This window comes from Pristiophorus japonicus, chromosome 4 (assembly GCF_044704955.1).
Source record: "Pristiophorus japonicus isolate sPriJap1 chromosome 4, sPriJap1.hap1, whole genome shotgun sequence".
Lineage (NCBI taxonomy): Eukaryota > Metazoa > Chordata > Chondrichthyes > Pristiophoridae > Pristiophorus > Pristiophorus japonicus.
The window spans coordinates 61437763-61456819 of NC_091980.1; the positions used below are offsets into that span (position 1 = coordinate 61437763).

The following is a 19057-nucleotide window of genomic DNA, read 5'->3' on the forward strand; positions in this document are numbered from 1 at the left end:
GGTTAGGTAACCTTGATAATAAAGGATGGGATAAAGCCAGTAGGGAGAAGGGATCTTCGCTTAGAAAATCACAATGTAGAATCACTTTGAATGGGTCTAAGAAACAAAAAGGGACAGAAAACACTAGTGGGAGTTGTTTATAGGCCGTCTAACAATAGTTGTAGTGTCCGGCAGGGTATAAATCAGGAAATTAGAGGTGCATGTAACAAGAGTAATACAGTAATCACGGGGGACTCTAATTTTCCTGTAGACTGAGCAAACCAAATTTTCAGTAATAGTGCAAAGGATGAACTTATAGAATGCATTCAAGATAGTTTTCTAGATCGGTATGTCGAAGAACCAACTCGGCAACAGGCTATGTTAGATCTAGTATTGTGCAATGAGAAAGGGGTAATTAATAACCTTGTAGTAAAGGAGCCTCGGGGGAACAATGTTCATAATATGATAGAGTTTTATGTTGATTTTGAGAGTGATTTAGTTAAATCCGAAACTAGGGTATTAAATCTAAACAAAGCAAATTACATACGTATGAGAGGCGAGTTGGCTAAGGTAGGTTGGGAACTAGATTAAAAGATATGACGGTAGATAAGCAATGGCAAACATTTAAAGAAATAATTTATAATTCAAAACAAATATACATTCCCTTAAGGAATAAAAACCCCACGAGAAAAATTGTCCGACCATTGCTAACAAGAGAAGTTAAAAATAGTATTAGATTAAAAGCATATAATGTTGCCAAAAAGAGCAGTAAGCCTGAGGATTGGGAGGATTTTAGAATTCAGCAAAGGAGGACCAAGAAATTGATAAAGAGAAAATAGAATATGAGTATAACTAGCAAGGGACATAAAAACAGATTTTTAAAACTTCTACAGGTATGTAAAAAGGAAGGGATTAGCGAAAGTAAATGCAGGTCCTTAAAGGCAGAGACAGGAGAAATTATAATGCGTAATAAGAAAATGGCAGAGACATTAAACAAATACTTTGTATCTGTCTTCACGGAAGAAGACACCAGAAACATTCCAGAAATAATGGGGAACCAAGGAGCTACTGAGAATGAGAAACTTAAAGAAATTAGTATTAGTAAAGAAATCATGGGGAAGAAATTCCGACGTCCTGGGCCCGCATGAAGTTTCTACTTGATAGATCATAGCCATATCTGGAGCGAGGACATTTGTACAGGCAAGATTGGGCTATTTGCCCATATCTTGCCCAGCAAATGTCCTCAAAAATCTTGCGCCTGAAAAAGCAGGCGCATAGCCTACTTTTACAGGCGTAAGTGTTTTAAAACACACAAAAAGAATTGTAAAGTAAAATTATAAACACATAGTTTATTGTTAAAAACCCTCCCCACTACGGTAAGTTTATTCTTAAGCATAATTTTAAAAACTTTTTTAAAAATCAGGAAAATATCTTATTTCTGTCAGACATAATAACTTTAATTTCAAATAATTCTAAATATGTGTAATCTATTTTTTATTATTTTGTGTGATTGCTTTTGTTCCTATTAATAGCACTGAGAACTCGTAGATACACGAGTCTCAGTGCTATTAATGGGAACCTGTGAAATACTTACCTAATTGGCTGAGCAGTCACACATGACTGCATCTTCTGCATCGGGACCCTCTGCAGGGAGCGCGCTTCGCAACGCGGGAGGAGAAGGCCTCCCCATCGGAAATCAGGGCACCTCCTAGACCACCAGGTAAATTCGTAAAAAATATCCAGCGAGGAGGCAGTTACCCGCGGGAAGACCACCAGAGGAATTTCTGGGCCAATGTTGGAGAAATCAATGGGATGAAAATCCAACAAATCTCCTGCACCTGATAGCCTACATCCTAGGGTTTTAAAAGAGGTGGCTACAGAGTCAGTGGATACATTAGTTTTGATCTTCCAGAATTACCTAGATTCCAGATGGACTCAAGGATTGAAAGATTGCAAAGGTAACTCTGCTATTCAAGAAAAGAGGGAGAGAGAAAGCAGGGAACGATAGAGCAGCAGTTAGTCTGACATCAGTAGTGGGGAAAATGCTAGAATTTATTATTCGGGATATGGTAGCAGGGAACTTAGAAAATCATAATATGATTGGGCTGAGTCAACACTGATTTATGAATGGGAAATCGTGTTTGAAAAATCTGTTAAGAGTTTTTTGAGGTTGTAACTAGCAGGGTAGATAAGGAGGAACCAGTGCATATAGTGTATTTGGATTTTCGAAAGCATTTGATAAGGTGCCACACAAGAGGTTATTACACAATATTTTATTGGGGCTACTATATTACCCTGGATTGAGGATTGGTTAATGGACAGAAAACAGAGAGTAGGAATAAACGGGTCATTTTCGGGTTGGCCGGCTGTAACTAGTGGGGTGCTTCAAGGATTGGTGATTATAGCTATTCACAATCTATATCAATGATTTGGATGAGAGGACAAAATGTATTATAGGTAAATCTCCTGCGCTTGCATGGGAAGGTGTCGTGGGATGGAAAGGGGATGCTGGGGGTGACTGCGGAATGGACCAGGGTGCCATGGAGGGAGCGGTCCCTTCGGAATGCTGAGAGGGGAGGGGAGGGGTAGATGTGATTGGTGGTAGGATCATGCTGGAGGTGGCGGAAATGGAGGAGGATGATTCATTGAACATGGAGGCTGGTGGGGTGAAAGGTGAGGACAAGGGGAACCCTGTCATGGTTCTGAGAGGGAGGGGAAGGGTGAGAGTAGAGGTGCGGGAAAAGAAACGGACACGGTCAAGAGCCATGTTAACCAGGGCGGAGGGGAATCCTCGGTTAAGGAAAAAGGAAGACACGTCAGAGGCACTAGTGTGAAAGGTGGTGTCGTCAGAGCAGATGCGACGGAGACAGAGAAACTGGGAGAATGGAATGGAGTCTTTACAGGATGTGGGGTGGAAGGAAGTGTAGTCCAGGTAGCTGTAGGAGTCAGTGGGCTTATAGTGGATACTGTTCAAAAGCCTATCCCCAGAAATGGAGACAGAGACATCAAGGAAGGGAAGGGAAGAGTCAGAGATGGACCATGTGAAGGGTGGAAATTGGATGCAAAGTGAATGAAATTTTCCAGTTCCAGGCGAGAGCAGGAAACAACTCCGATACAGTCATCAATATACCGGAAAAAGAGGTGAGGGAGGGGACCCATGTAGGACTGGAACAAAGAATGTTCCACATATCCCACGAAAGGGCAGGCATAGCTAGGACCCATGCTAGGCCCTAGGAAGATCTCCAGAGGAGATGAGGTCAGTGATGGTCTGGGAAATGAAGGCTTGATGTTTAGCGGTGGGGTCATGGTCCAGGGGGAGGTAGGAGGAGGTGTCAGAGATTTGTCGATCAGCCTCTCCAAGGTAGAGGTCGGTTCACCAAACAACAACAGCGCCACCCTTGTCAGAGATGGACAACCTTGTTTAATGACAAGGTTGGGGTTGGATCTGAGCGAACCATGTGCTGCAAGTTCAGACGGAGGTAGGTTAGAGTGAGTGAGGGGAGTAGAGAAATTGAGACGGCCAATGTCCCGTCAGTAATTTGCAATGACGAAGTCTAGAGAGGGTAAGAGGCCAGAGGGAGGGGTGCAGGTAGAGTGGGAATTCTGAAAGTGTGAAAAATGGTCAGCTGTGCGGGGGGAAGACTGCTGGCCAAAGAAGTAGGCACAGAGGCGAAAGCGGCAGAAAAAGAGATCAGCATTGTGCAAAGCTTGAAACTCATGGAGGTGGGGGTGTAAGGGGATGAAGCTCAGGCCTTTGCTGAGGACTGATCGTTCAGGGTCAGAGAGAAAGGTCAGAGAGGATAGTGAAAACATGGCAAGGGGTGAGATTGATAGAAGGGATGGGATCAGAGGGAAGTGTAGGGGAAGAAGGTTCCGGAGGGGCTTTGGTGTCCAAGAGTTGTTGAAGTTTACGATCCTTGACACCCTGTCAGTTGGGTCTAGGTCATCCAAGCTGAGATATGCAGTTGTGAGCCTCGTGGATGAACTGGTAATGTGTAGTATGATTGTTAAACCTTTGTTAATAAATGAACAAGTTCTTAATAGCAATGAGTTGTTATGAATTCTTAAGCAAAGAACCCTTGAAGCAAATACATTACAAAGGGATATGGAGATAGTGCGAGAAGATGGTATTGAAGTCGAAGATCAACAATAATCTTATGGAATCTTTATCGAAGGGTAAAATGGCCTAGTCCTGCTCCCATTTCCTTTGTTCTTATGTTCTTAAGTACAGCTTTATTTTTTTCAACTGGCAGAGGTGACCAGTGAGTTGCCAGCTCTGTGTCTGCTTCATGCGAGCACACAAGACCCCAACAGTAATGCTCAGCACAGAAAGATTTGAATTTATATAGTGCCTTTCATGAGCTCAGGACGTCCCAAAGCGCTTTACAGCCAAGAAGTACTTTTGGAGTGTAGTCACTGTTGTAAGGTAGGAAACTTTGCATACAGCTAGGTCCCACAGCAGCAATGTGATAATGACCAGATAATCTATTTTAGTGATACTGGTTGAGGGATAAATATTGGCCAGGACACTGAGGAGAAATCGCCTGTTATTCTTTGAAATAGTGCCATGGGAATTACGTCAACTTGAGAGGGCAGATGGAATCTTGGTTTAATGTTTCATCTGAAAAACGTCTCTTCCGACACTGCAGCACTCCCTCAGTACTGCACTGAAGTGAGAGCCTGGATTTTGTGCTCAAGTGTCTGGGGGAGGACTTGAAGACACAATCTTCTGACTCAGAGGCAAGAGTGCTAGCACTGTGACATGGCTGATAACTACAATTATATAACGGGACAGAATACAATCAATGCTCTGATTTCACCTTAAGGCATCGGCAATATGCAATCTAATCTTTCATTTGTTGTCATTGTCTAGTATGACATTGTTTAAAATAATATTACGTAAAAATATGAATAATATTTTGAATTTTAAATATCTTAGTTTGTGAATGAGCTACAATAATGCTTTTGGCTGTACAAGCATTACTTACTTAGTATAAAGTACTAATTATCTAAAACTCTTTTCTCATAGACAGAAGTATTTTGCGTGTTTTATTAAACAATTTGAAAGGTTTTCTATGACTCGGTTCAAAATATAGTGCCATATCTTGTTCAGGTTGATATTTTTGCTACTAGCCCAGAATAGGGGCAACATCATTTTTTTCGTAGTTTTCCTTATTCATACATATGTCGGTTTGGATTTTATTGTCATTGGTTAGCCTGCATAATCCCCTTCCCTCTGCTGTAATTCATATGGCAGTTTAAAGATATTGGGGGGAAAATTGCGGTCGGATGCTTCCTATGTGCGCATGTCACCGACCCGAAAACAAACTACGAAAGTACCTGGTGGTCCCGGAGGAACGTAGGATTCCGGTCAGAGGCCCAGATTCGCTGCGCAGCACACGCGAAAATGTCTTTCAGATATGTACATACTAGCTGGAGTCACGTGGGCCTGGATCACCAATCACTATGCAGTATTCTCATTGATAATACAAGATGTCACATAAAAGGTTACTGCACAAGATAAAAGTTCACGGGGTTGGGGGTAATATAAGAACATGGATAGAGGATTGGCTAACTAACAGAGAACAGAGAGTCGGGATAAATGGTTCATTCTCTGGTTGGCAAACTGTAACTAGTGGGTTGCTGTAGGGATCAGTGCTGGGACCCCAACTATTTACAATCTATATTAATGAAGGGACTGAGTGTAACGTAGCCAAGTTTGCTGATGATACAAAGATGGGAGGAAAAGCAATGTGTGAGGAGGACACTGTAAGGGGAAAATGGGAAGGCTTCTCCTCCCATGAGTGGGCCCCCTGATATAGAGGGTCGACGCTCGTCCCAACCCACGTAACAGTCCCCGGAGTTAGCAGACAGAGACGAATGGCAAGGTATAACGATCTTTTATTACGAACGTCCGGGAACACCTTTCATCACAACCACCTGTGAGTGGAGATGCTCCCCGAACAGCAGAATCATACAACTTTTATACATTTCAAAAACCCCTCCGTTCCCGGGCAAGACCTCCCTAGATTTCTAATTGGACTACCTTATCAGTGCTACTTCTCTAATTGGACTACCTTATCAATACTACTTTGGATTGACAGGCCATGAGCTCGGATTGACAGGCCATGATCTCATAACCATCTTAGACCGTACCCAGAATGGTATCATTAGGTTGGAATTTGTTATACATTTCCTTTGGTGCCATGAAGTCTATCTCGGGCCTCTTCACAAGGCCTTATCAGCCGTCTGTTTATGTTCTCTCACATTGACATTTCTTGTTGGAATACTATTGAATTAATAACTTCTGGAGCCTTGGTACAAGGCCGAAGAGAGGCTTTTTACCTCCTTATGGGTCGATGCAGGAACCAGCACTTTAACCCTTGTCCCGCTGGTACCCCTAATGCCAAATTTCGCTTACAATTCCCCCTTTTGGCCCTTGGCTATATGCCAAGCTAGCCATATTTCCCAATAACTATCTCCCTGTAGGCAAGTTCCAGATAGGTCCGTTCACCTGGGTGGCCATCTCCCAAGCTTCGGGATCTCCTGAAACCTATCCCGCAGAGTTATATAAGGTAAGTCCTTCCTGTAGGACTGCTTAAATTTTCATCCCTTATGGTCTTAATCATAGCGCGTGCTCTACCGTGTCGTTTGGCCTGGTTAATTCGTGCACATGTTAATCCCATCATGACCATCAGAACCAGGCCCTGTATTACTACAAGTACATGAGATATTATTCTTATCCATGGGTGAATTTGAATATTAAATCCAATGTTCCACAGTTTTGAGTACCAAGACTGGTTGGCCAGCATCGCATTAGTGTCTCTTTGTAGGTTTATCTATTTCTTCCATCAGCTGGATATTGCACCAATCGTTCCTCACTTAATTCGGGTATCTGTTTTTCTTGCGGTTCCCATATTGCCTCCTTGTACCCTTCTCAGAGGGTATCCGTGACCGTTCCGTGGATGATTTCCATTGTCTCGAGATGCATGTGGTATCCATTTATGTCTATTTTTCCCAAAGGCCTGAAACAGAAGATAGGGTTGGTGATGACACAGGGGGTGACTCCTCCCCTGGTCTTAATCGTCGGGTTGGCTGCTACTGTGCTCATGCACCAATCTCCATTCCCTTGTGGAGCAGCGATTGTTTCGGAATCATGTTCGAGAGGAGTGATACTCAGCATGCATCAGTTTGTTTGGTGGAATCTGTAATCATCATTCGTCATTCATGGCGTACCATGACATAAAATCACTTGATTATTTTTATAGCAATCGGTTATGTCAATGCCTTTCGTACTAATCTAATTTTAATCACCCGTCTGGCAGGCTGATGGTAACGCAACCGAGTTTGGTTTCTTACTTCACCGATATTATCGATCTGGTATAAGGGTCTCCTTTTGTTACATCATACTGTGGTATGGACAACACAAATCCGATCATATTCACCCACCCAGAAATACATCTGAATTTTGGCACCCATGCATGACTATTCCTTCGTATCTCGCACGTGTTATTCATTGTTAAGTATGCTGTTCGGGATCCAATCTGGTATGTCCCCATTCTGGAGTTGCTCCAAGTTATGTTATAGCTCACTTAAAAACCAGGCCCCATACCCAGAGCAAACTATCTCAGCTTGTAATCAATTACTTATATCGTTCCCCATTGCGTGGATCAAATTTATTGTCTTGGCATGTTTCTGTAATGTATGAGCCAGTTCCCCTTCCGCGCCATCTCCCAACCACGCTTGTAGGGCTTGGTTATCCATGTCCCTCCCCAGTAAACCCCTCAAGATTTACGTTAAGTTGTTAACCCAGTCGTATATTGCATACAGGTCTATGGAATTCATTGTCGTAACCCCTGCCACATAGCCCGTGCCTAGTGTTCCCAGTATTCCCCTTTTTGTTCAACCTTGTCCTGTTCCCTTTCTGACATTAAATCTCAGGGTAGTGGATTCCGGGCCTTCGAGGATCCGTTGTGTCAGGTTCTGATATAGACTTATAGTTTCATTCTCACAGAAGCTAGGATGAATGATAGCCATTAGGTTTAGGTTAAGTAGTCGCTGACGTACCCCAAATTATATCCTTTCCTTAGATTCTTTTATTACTAGCCCCCCTTTTTAGGTTGTATTCCTTCTTGTTTGCGCTGCGCATGATCAATACCGGCTTCTCCGTGTTATAACCGTGTCACGCTTCGGGACATACACCTTATATTCCAGAGACCTCCCTTGGTCTTCATTTTATCCCACTGGCCAGTTTTCCTAAACATCCTGGGGTCCCACCCCCCTTTTTACTCCGTTCTGTTCCCACCCTTCTGTTTCTTGCGGGGTGGATTTGGCTGCTTGATTTGCAGCTTCGTCCGTCCAGGCATGAGCTTCTAGAACTGAAATTCCATCCAGTTGGATTTCTGCGCCCTTCCCCTTTTGGTCCTATGAACTTGCTTCTGTCCTCAGAATCTACTGGCGCCCATGGCATCGGCAGCCTGCTGCATTACAACCTTACTTAATACACTATACATAGCCATGCGTTAAAATAAGTTCCGTCCTTGCTCCAGTCCTTGGCTGCTGGGATGCATATTAAACAAAGCTAGTTCATGTAGTTGTGTCTTTCCTGCGTGTGCTATATCTCTCGTAGTCCATCTGTATTATCCAGTGCTTGCGTGGGCCTTAAGGTTCCCAGTATCCTGAGTCTCCAGGGTCGAAGTAGCCGCTGCGGTCCCATCTCGGTGAGTGTTTTATCTGCAAATTTTAAACAGATAGCCTGGTCGTCACCAGGTGTTAGGTTCTGGTATACTCATCTTTTATCCATGCATGTTGAGGTCACTCTGTGAAATCGGAGGCAAGGGTTAGGTTGGGTTTGTGGACTATACTTACCATGGACCGTGGGGTACATTGGCTCTATTGCCATAGGTGATGGTGCTATGGCTGCGCACTGCACTTTCCGTCTGGCCCCGTTTAAAAAAAAATCTCTTCCAGCTTATTTATCTTAGCTTTTAACTCTTGAATTTGTTTTGTTTGAGTATATTTTATTTGTATCAGGCGAGTATTATTACTTAGGGTAGTTCTGTTTTATTTTTATTCTGATTATCCCAGCATTTCCTCTATCTGTCAGATGAGTCCTTTTTATTCTATTAAGAAATCCAAGTTAATAATGTCCAGTATAAAATAGCTGTCAATTGAAAGGGTTAACTCCTTTATAGGTTTGTAAGAAGGCCTGATGTCATTCGCGTAATCATCCGAAAAACATTTTTTTTTAAGTCTTTGTAACTTCAAAACTTGCTTAGAAATTAGGAATCCATTAAAACAGCAGAAATCACTAGTAAAGCCGTCATAATAAAAGTCTTCTTATCAGGAAAGATGGCATTTTAGATTAAACTCCAATGTTTTCTTAACTTCTAATTCAAGTACTTGCCAAAGATTTTTTTTAATTGATTTAAAATGAGACCACACATTTTTAATAGCTATTTTGTTTACTGAAATCCAACTTTCACACAAGCTGTATACATTCCAACATTTCGTTTTTTTTTATGATCCCGTTCACTGGGCAAATCTTGTGTTTTATTTCTCTCTCAGCACAAAATCTAAACTTCCGTGCCAGTTCCATTCAGTAAGGTTCTCTAATTCCCAGTTTTTTTCTTTCTGTGCTGAGTTCGCATAGCTTGTTTCCTCGTTATTTTCAAAACCCTCCTGCTTGTTTAGACTGTTCGAGACTTTTCTTGATAAACAACGTCCATTTTGGAAATCTTTCAAACTGCAGTGAAACTTTCTCGTAACTTAAAATCATTATCAATGGAGAGTGTCTTTTACCTCTTCAAATTCTTTTTTTTCAATTAAACCAATATCTTTTTCACAGCCGATATCAACTAGTATTTAGTAAGTTATGTCTTTTTCTATCGCAAACACCCCTTTTTTTCCAGCACCTATTTAGTACGTTGCGTCTTTTTTTTTCAGATCTCCTTTCTTCAAATTAGGTTTTGTATTTTACACGGAGGGCTCATGCCTCCGTAAATTTGTTAATTTAAAATCATCAGACAATCGAAGACACTTTTCCTTTCAAATTCGTTCAATTTGTTTACTTTCAAAGTTGCGTCTTTATCTTTTTTATTGTCTCCATAACTAGAACGGAGTCTAGCACATAGGCTTTGAGGGCTGCTTTTCGTTATCTCAAATGTTCCAGTTTCAAGGCCGTTACAATGTTTTTTTTCTAAACTGCTAAAGCTTGCCGTTTTAACATTTTCTCAAAAGTCCCTTTTGATAGCAGATAGCTTGCCACTCGCCCAGGAGTTTGACCTGATACCTGAAGGTATTTTTAGATTGTTTCCAAATCTTTTAGTTTTATTTCTCTTTTTTTTAAGAGATCAGATTTAATGTAATTTTTTTTTAGTTTGAATCCATCTCAGTATTTTGCTGTGCCTTCTCTTAATATCTCAAAATCCCAATTCAAATTTTGTAATTTCAATCTTTATTTAAAACTCTTTTTTTACTGAGCTAGAAGCTTTCGCGTCAAGGTTTTACACAAAGGAAAATGGGAGCGTACTTCCCCAGCCCGCAGCTTCGAGAGACCTTCGCAGGCTTTTTTAAAAGGCATTCTTTATCTCAGACTAAATTTATGTCTTTCAACCCAATGTAATCAATGATTGCATGTTTTCTGTCGACAAGTAAGTGAGCGTGTCAAATAAATTCTTTTTTTTTTAAACCACCGAGACCATGTATTTTTTAACTTTTGCTCAACAAACCTATCTTTTGTGCATTTCCTAGCTCCGTAACTTATCATCCGAATAAATCCACACCTGCGTTTCTAACTTAAAATGTCTTAAAACTTCCCACATACAGGACAACACTACAAAGGGTTAAAAAAACTTTCACTCTGTTTGGAAAAGTGGGTGGAGCTAAAATAAACAGACAGTTACACTATTTTTCCAAACAGGCTTTCAGAAACATGAAAAATTCATTCCGCAGTCAAAAAATCACACAAGGACTCTCACTCAACGACAGACATTCACAAAAGCCTCTCTTCATTCAACAAAGCCTATTAATTGTTTGGCCGGCTCTATTTTTGGATCCATATGTCACTTAAGATAGTTACTAGCAGCTTTTTTATGGCATTACGTAGTTACGCAAGTTAGGATTAATGATTGGTTTTATTCGCCTTTTTACTAGCCGTGTTACCCATCTTCTTCGGGGCTATCTTGGGCACTCCCTTTAATTCATGTTAGGTATGCAGGACGTTATTTATGTCTATATGTCTTCCCTTGGCACTGTACATTCGTACTGCCGCGATTTGGGCCAATATATCCCGTCACTGCAGGGACGTCGTCTCCTCCATGTCCTCAATATCTATATGTCTTCCCTTGACGCCGTACACTCGTACTGCCATGCTTTGGGTCAATATGTCTCGTCCCTGCACTGTGCGCTCGTACCGCTTCGGGTCAATAGACCTTCCTCTATATCTTCCCTTGCGTCATACCCTCACACTGCCATGCTACCTCCATGCGCGCGTTTTAGGATGCACCTTTTGATCCCTTCTACCCCTAGATCACCCCTGTTCTCTGTCTCCATCCCTCCTGGACCTGCTACAAATGGTTCTTTGTACAGATGTCCTTCCCTTGAGGTTTACAATGACACAGCTCTAACTTGAAGGTGGTAAATTAAAACATACTCACCCCGACAGCTGGGTCATTATTCCATTCGGGAAGTCCGTACCCTGCTCGCAGCGCCAAATGTAAGGGGAAAATGGGAAGGCTTCTCCTCCCACGAGCGGGCCCACTGATATAGAGGGCCGACGCTCGCCCCAACCCGCATAACAGCCCCCGGAGTTAGCACACAGAGATGAATGGCAAGGTATAATGATCTTTTATTACGAACATCCGGGAACACCTCTCTTCACAGGCGCCTGTGAGTGGAGATGCTCCCCGAACATCACAATCATACAACTTTTATACATTTCAAAAACCCCTCCGTTCCCGGGCAAGACCTCCCTAGATTTCTAATTGGACTACCTTATCAGTGCTACTTCTCTAATTGGTCTACCATATCGGTACTACTTCGAATTGACAGGTCATGAGCTCGGATTGAGAGGCCATGATCTCTTGACCATCTTAGACCGTACCCAGATTGGTGTCATTAGGTTGGAATTTGTTATACATTTCCTTTGGTGCCATGAAGTCTATCTCGGGCCTCTTCACAAGGCCTTATCAGCGGTCTGTTTATGTTCTCTCATATTGTCATTTCTTGTTGGAATACTATTGAATTAATAACTTCTGGAGCTTTGGTACAAGGCTGAAGAGAGGCCTTTTACCTCCTTATGGGTCGATGCAGGAACCAGCGCTTTAACCCTTGTCCCACTGGTACCCCTAATGCCAAATTTCTCTTACAACACAAAGAAATCTGCAAAAGGACATAGACAGGTTAAGTGAGTGGGCAAAAATTTGGCAAATGGAGTATAATGTTGGAAAGTGTGAGGTCATGCACTTTGGCAGAAAAAAAATCAAAGAGCAAGTTATTATTTAAATGGAGAAAGATTGTAAAGTGCCGCAGTGCAGCGAGACTTGGGGGTACTTGTGCATGAAACACAAAAGGATAGCATGCAGGTACAGCAAGTGATCAGGAAGGCCAATGGTATCTTGGCCTTTATTGCAAAGGGGATGGAGTATAAAAGTAGGGAAATCATTACTACAGCTTTATAAGGTATTGGTGAGGCCACACCTGGAATACTGCGTGCAGTTTTGGTGTCCATATTTACGAAAGAATATACTTGCTTTGGAGGCAGTTCAGAGAAGGTTCACTAGGTTGATTCCGGGGATGGGGGTGTTGACTTATGAGGAAAGGTTGAGTAGGTTGGCCCTCTACTCATTGGAATTCAGAAGAATGAGAGGTGATCTTATCGAAAGATATAAGATTATGAGGGGGCTTGACAAGGTGAATGCAGAGAGGATGTTTCCACTGATGGGAGAGACTAGAACTAGAGGGCACGATCTTAGAATAAGGGGTCGCCCATTTAAAACAGAAATGAGGAGAAATTTCTTCTCTCAGAGGTTTGTAAATCTGTGGAATTCGCTGTCTCAGAGAGCTGTGGAAGCTGGGACATTGAATAAATTTAAGACAGAAATAGACAGTTTCTTAAACAATAAGGGGATAAGGGGTTATGGGGAGTGGGCAGGGAAGTGGAGCTGAGTCCATGATCAGATCAGCCATGAACTTATTGAATGGTGGAGCAGGCTCGAGGGGCCGTATGGCCTACTCCTGTTCCTATTACTTATGTTCTTATGTTCTTATAAAAATGGGAACTCCGTTCGTACGAATTCCCATTACTATCAATGAAAATAACCCCCTAATACACCGAAACACAGCATAATAAATAAATAAAACACCTCACATATTTAAAATTAAATGAAATTAAATGTAATTAAATGTTTTAGAAAAAATATATATTTTTGGAATGTTTTTTAACGTGTTTTAATCGGGTTAAAATAAACTTACCTTAATGGACAGGGTTTTTAATATAAAAATGAGTGTTTAAATTTACTTTTTATATGTTTTAAAAGTGTTACACTAGCAAAAGTAAGCTATGTGCCTGCCTTTACCAGGCATAAAAGTTTGAAGGACATTCGCTGGGCATGAGTTGGATTAATAGCCCAAGTTCTCCCACGCGGATGTCCTTCTCCCGTGGATGTGGAGGATCTGTCTAGAGAAACCTTGACAGATCGGTAAAGCCGTTTTTTTCAGCTTTTGCGAGGCCGCAATTTTCGGCCCAATCTATAAATTGGGAAAAGTCAGAGGTCAGACGAATATACGAACATACGAACAATGACGGACAAGCAAAGGCCATCTGGTCCATGCAGCCTGTCCCACACAATTGCAATACCTTGTGTATCACAACATATACACTCCACCCCACCCAAAGCCATGTGATTTCGTGGGAGAGGCAAAAAAACAGATAGAAAACCTAGGCCAATTTGGGGAAAAAAATCTGGGAAATTCCTCTCCAACCCAGCTAGGCCAGGAGATCACTCTGGCCATTAAATTCACTGCAGTCATCATAGGCAGTCCCTCGAAATTGAGGAAGGCTTGCTTCTACACTAAAAGTAAGTTCTCAGGTGGCTGTACAGTCCAATATGGGAATTAAAGTGTCTGTCACAGGTGAGACAGACAGTGGTTGAAGGAAAGGGTGGGTGGGTAGCCTGGTTTTCTGCATGCTCTTTCCGCTGCCTGCGCTTGATTTCTGCATGCTTTCGGCAACAAGACTCGCGGTGCTCAGCGCCTTCCCGGATGCACTTCCTCCACTTAGGGCGGTCTTTGGCCAGGGATTCCCAGGTGCGTGTAAGGATGTTGTATTTCATCAAGGAGGCTTTGAGGGTGTCCTTGAAATGTTTCCTCTGCCCATCTGGGGCTCACTTGCCGTGTAGGAGTTCCGAGTAGAGCACCTGCTTTGGGAGTCTCGTGTCAGGCATACGGACGATGTGGACGTTCGTGAAACAAATGTCCTCCACCAACCTGAAACCTGCCTCACAGCACTGCCTCCCCCGGTCATCAAAATCCATGGCACGGCTTTGGACAACGTGGACCATTTTCCATACCTCGGGAGCTTACTATCAGCAAAGGCAGACATCGACGACCAGGTCCAGCACTGCCTCCAGTGTGACAGCGCAGCCTTCGGTCACCTGAGGAAGAGAGTGTTTGAAGACCAGGACCTCAAATCTGGCACCGAGCTTATGGTCTACAGAGCACTCGTGATACCTGCCCTCCCATATGGCTCAGAGACATGGACCATATACAGTAGACACCTCAAAGCATTGGAGAAGTACTACCAGCACTGCCTCCGCAAGATCCTGCAAATCCACTGGGAGGACAGACGCACCAAAGTCAGTGTTCTCAATCAGGCCAACATCCCCAGCATCGAAGTACTGACCACACTCCCTGCAGTACCCACTTTCTGTAAGAATTAATTTCCACCGCAGCCAGAAACAAATCCAGCTTTTGCTTGAAGGAGTTCAGTGAGTCTGTATCCACCACATGAAACGACAGCTTGTTCCAGAGGTCTACTATACTCTGTGAAAAGAACCTCCTCCTGACATCTAACCTAGATCTAGCCTCATACAACTTAAATTTGTGCCCCCTGGTCCTGCCTAGCCTATTTAGTTGAAATAAACAATCAGCTGGAACACTGTCTATTCCCTTCATTATCTTATAAACCTCAATCATATCCCCCCTAAGTAGAGATTATTTTAGAAATGGTTTAAACCACAAATCGAACAAAACATTTGGAGAAAGAAAAAATTACCATTGTGCTTTGAGGAAAGAAGTGTCACTTAGGAACTTGCATCGCTCGCAAGTTATCATGTTTCTTATTTTGTAACAAGCTTGTTACCGAATTTCATATTCTACCCTGGATTCCCATGGGTCTTAATTTAATTGAAGATCTTTCATGTGTGACTTTATGAAAAATTTTCCAAAATATATCACAGAACTGTCACTATCTACTTTATCTAGAATGTCCTTAAAGAAATCAAGAGATATGTCAGGTTGATGCTTCCTCTTCCTAAACCCATGCTGAATTTTAAATTATTCACGCACAGATATTCCTCAGGCCTACTATTCAGAATATAATCCATTATTTCATCTGTTGTTAATGTTGAGCTAATGATTCTGTAGTTGGTCATTCCTGGTGCCATTGAAATTTGCTTTTAAAAAAAATCTTAATTTAAAATTTAACAACATTGTGATCAATACCTCCTAGGGGTTTCTAGGTCCACTGTTTCTACATTAGTCTGATCACTTGTAAGAACCAAATCTAGATTTGAGTTATCCCTTATCACTGCTCTCCTGAAGACTGTAACTCATGTTGTGATGTAGCTCCATGGCTGCTAGCAATGCTCTGGTACTCGGCATTTTCTTCAGGTGAGAGCCTGTACTGTGAGTATTGGTAGAGTATTCTATTATAGGAGCCATTACAGCCAATCCCAACTTTGTCTTCACCTGGGGGGAACATTTCCTCTGTGTACTATTTGTAACAAACTTGTAAACACATTTATATAAATCGTATTAAATGTTTCACTTTAATAATGAACAGAGGAAACATTACCTCCTCTATCCTGCCTCGGGACATTCATACCTGTAGAGTTCACTGTATGGTGATAAGGGCCGGAATCCTTACCTTACGGTCGGGTCGGGTGCGTGCAGGCCACGTGGCGGGTCGGAACCCGATGATTAAAGTCCCCCATGATTACTGTTTTCATACGTATTCTGCACTCCGCATTTAACTCAATGGCCCAATTAAAAGAGTACTGCATGTTTCCCAGCCCGATTAAAGGGACCAGGGTCTGACTCGTTTTCAGCGTGGATATTTAAAGCAGCTTTACACACAACTCAATTGACGGTTGCTGTAGGAGTGTAGAAGGTGGTTTCAAGAGCTCAAAATTATGGAATAAGACAGATAAATCTGTGAGTCATGGAGACAAGACAGAAGGCAGCGCCAAGATTCACAGATGCCTCCCTGGAAGTGTGGTGCAGGGAGTAAGAGTTCACAGGGAGGTCCTCTTCCCTGGGGATGGATGAAAACGACCAACCAAAGAGAGAAAAGGGGCATAGCTAAAAGATCGCAGAGGAGGTCAGTAACAGGGATGTTATGAGGAGGATGTGGACCCAGTGCTGGAAAAGATTCAATGCTCTCATGAGGTCAGGAAAGGTGAGTGCAATGCCATGCTCACCCGTATCCTGATGTGCCTGTCACCCCAACCCCATCAGTCAGGAAGATGGTTGTGGTGGTTGGAGGTCAATCATTACAGCTCCAGGATATCACTGCAGGAGTTCCTCAGGGAGTGTCCTCGGCCCAACAATCTTCAGCTGCTTCATCAATGACCTTCCCTCCATCATAATGTCAGAAGTGGGGATATTCACTGATGCCTGCACAGTGTTCAGTGCCATTCGCAACTCCTCAGATAATGGAGCAGTCCATGCCCGTAAGCAGAAAGATCTGGATGACATTCAGGCTTGGGCTTGGGCTGTTAAGTGGCAAGTAACATTTGTGCCACACTAGTGCCAGGCAATGATTATCTCCAACAAGCGAGAATCTAATCACCACGCCTTGACATTCAACGACATTACCATCGCTGAATCCCTCACAATCAACATCCTGGGGGGATCACCATTAACTTGAAACTTAACTGGACCAGTCACATAAGTACTGTGGCTAACATGAGAAAGTCAGAGGCTGGGTATTCTGTGGCAAGTGTCTCACCTCCTGACTCCCCAAAGCCTTTCCACCATTTACAAGGCAGATGTCAGGAGTGTGATGGAATACTCTCCCCTTGCCTGGATGAGTGTAGCTCCAACAACACTCAAGAAGCTCGACACCATCCAAGACAAAGCAGCCTGCTTGATTGGCACCCTATCCACCATCTTAAACAATTCACTCCCTCCACTACTGGCGTACAATGGCTGCAATGTGTACCATCTACAAGATATACTGCAGCATCTCGCCAAGGCTTCTTCGGCAGCACCTCCCAAACCTGCGACCTCTATCACCTAGAAGGACAAGGGCAGCAGGCACATGGGAATACCACCACCTCCAAGTTCCCCTCCAAGTCACACACCATCCTGAATTGGAAGTATATCGCCGTTCCTTCATCGTCACTGGGTCAAAGTCCTGGAACTCCCTCCCTAACAGCACAGTGAGAGTACCTTCAGCACACGGACTGCAGCGGTTCAAGAAGGTCACCTGCTCAAGGGCAATTAGGGATGAACAATAAATGCGGGCCTTGCCAGCGACACCCACATCCCATGAACGAATTTTTTAAAACTGCCTTCCTAAACCTCCTCCTGCACATCACTCCTCACACCAAACTACCTTGCAGGTGCAACCATCCCTCTCTGTCTATGCATCTACTCACATCCCATCTAACTAACCCTCAGCCTAATACAACTATAGCAAGTAACAGCACAGAAGGAGGCCAGTTGGCACTGTCATGCCACTCCCTCATAGTCACCTTCTGCAGATGTAGACCATCTATTGCTTACACTCTCACTCAAGGTTCTCTTCTTTCCATCCTTGTAGGAGATGAGAGCTCACAACAAAAGGGAGTGACAGAGAACCGGAGGTGGTCCTCCAGTCTTCAGTAATTTGACACCAACAGAGGAGCATGCCCTCGAAATCTCCAGAGATGGAGAGAGGGGAACCTCCCAGTAACCTGATGACAGAATTAAATCTCATACAGCGATATGGCATAATACAACAGTAACTCATATGGTGACTGATGTCAGCAGCCAGTGAAATGTCACCATGTGCACAATGGTAACGTTACCCATTCTTATTATAACATTTCTAATTCATCTCTTTACTCTCCCACAGGTCTATCAAGTGCTGCCCCCACTGTCCATCCAGAGGAGGAAGGCAACTCCTCAGAGGAAGTTCCAGCCTTTGAGGATGCACCATGCAGACACAAGTGCACCCAGCACCAACGCAGATACATACACCTCGGTGCGTGCTGTTCGAGATAGAATAGTGTTGCCACCTGATGTCTCACACTGCAAAAGTGAGCAAGAGCAGATGGTGTTAACAGGGACAGCAGTGGAGACTCCTCGTCGGAGGGTGCAGAATGCTCCAAGCTCGGCTGAGCTGCATGATGATGCTGAACCTCGGAGGCCATCGAGAAAGAGGGTGATCTTGGAGGGGCAGCAACAATTACATGAGTGTCTGCCAGCTTTTGCAGCCGCGATATGTGTAAATGTACAGAGAATGGAGGAGTCCATCTTGAACTTGAGCACCACCACCTCGCAGGCGATGGCGACTGTCATGTATTCAACTATCATTGTAACCCATGTATAAGCTGACCTAAGTTGTACACCTTGAGAACATTGACCACAAGGGAGTAAACTTGTGGGAGACACTCCTAATCTGGACTTTCAGGTATAAAAGGGGAAGCTCCAACCACCTTCATCACTTGAGGTCTTGGTAATAAAGGTAACTGGTCACAGAGTGACCTTCTCTCAAGTATGGGCCTCGTGTGCATTTATACTGTATAGTAAGGACATATCATTGGCGACAAGAAACTGGGATTTAAACCACGCGAGCATGGCCACTAGCAGC

General features: G+C 43.2%; 1 pseudogene; it reads left to right on the top strand.

Moving 5' to 3' along the window:
- The window catches only part of LOC139262447 (uncharacterized), an 84402-nt pseudogene extending 65606 nt beyond the window's left edge, over window positions 1-18796 (top strand).
- The last annotated feature ends 261 nt before the right edge of the window (window positions 18797-19057 follow it).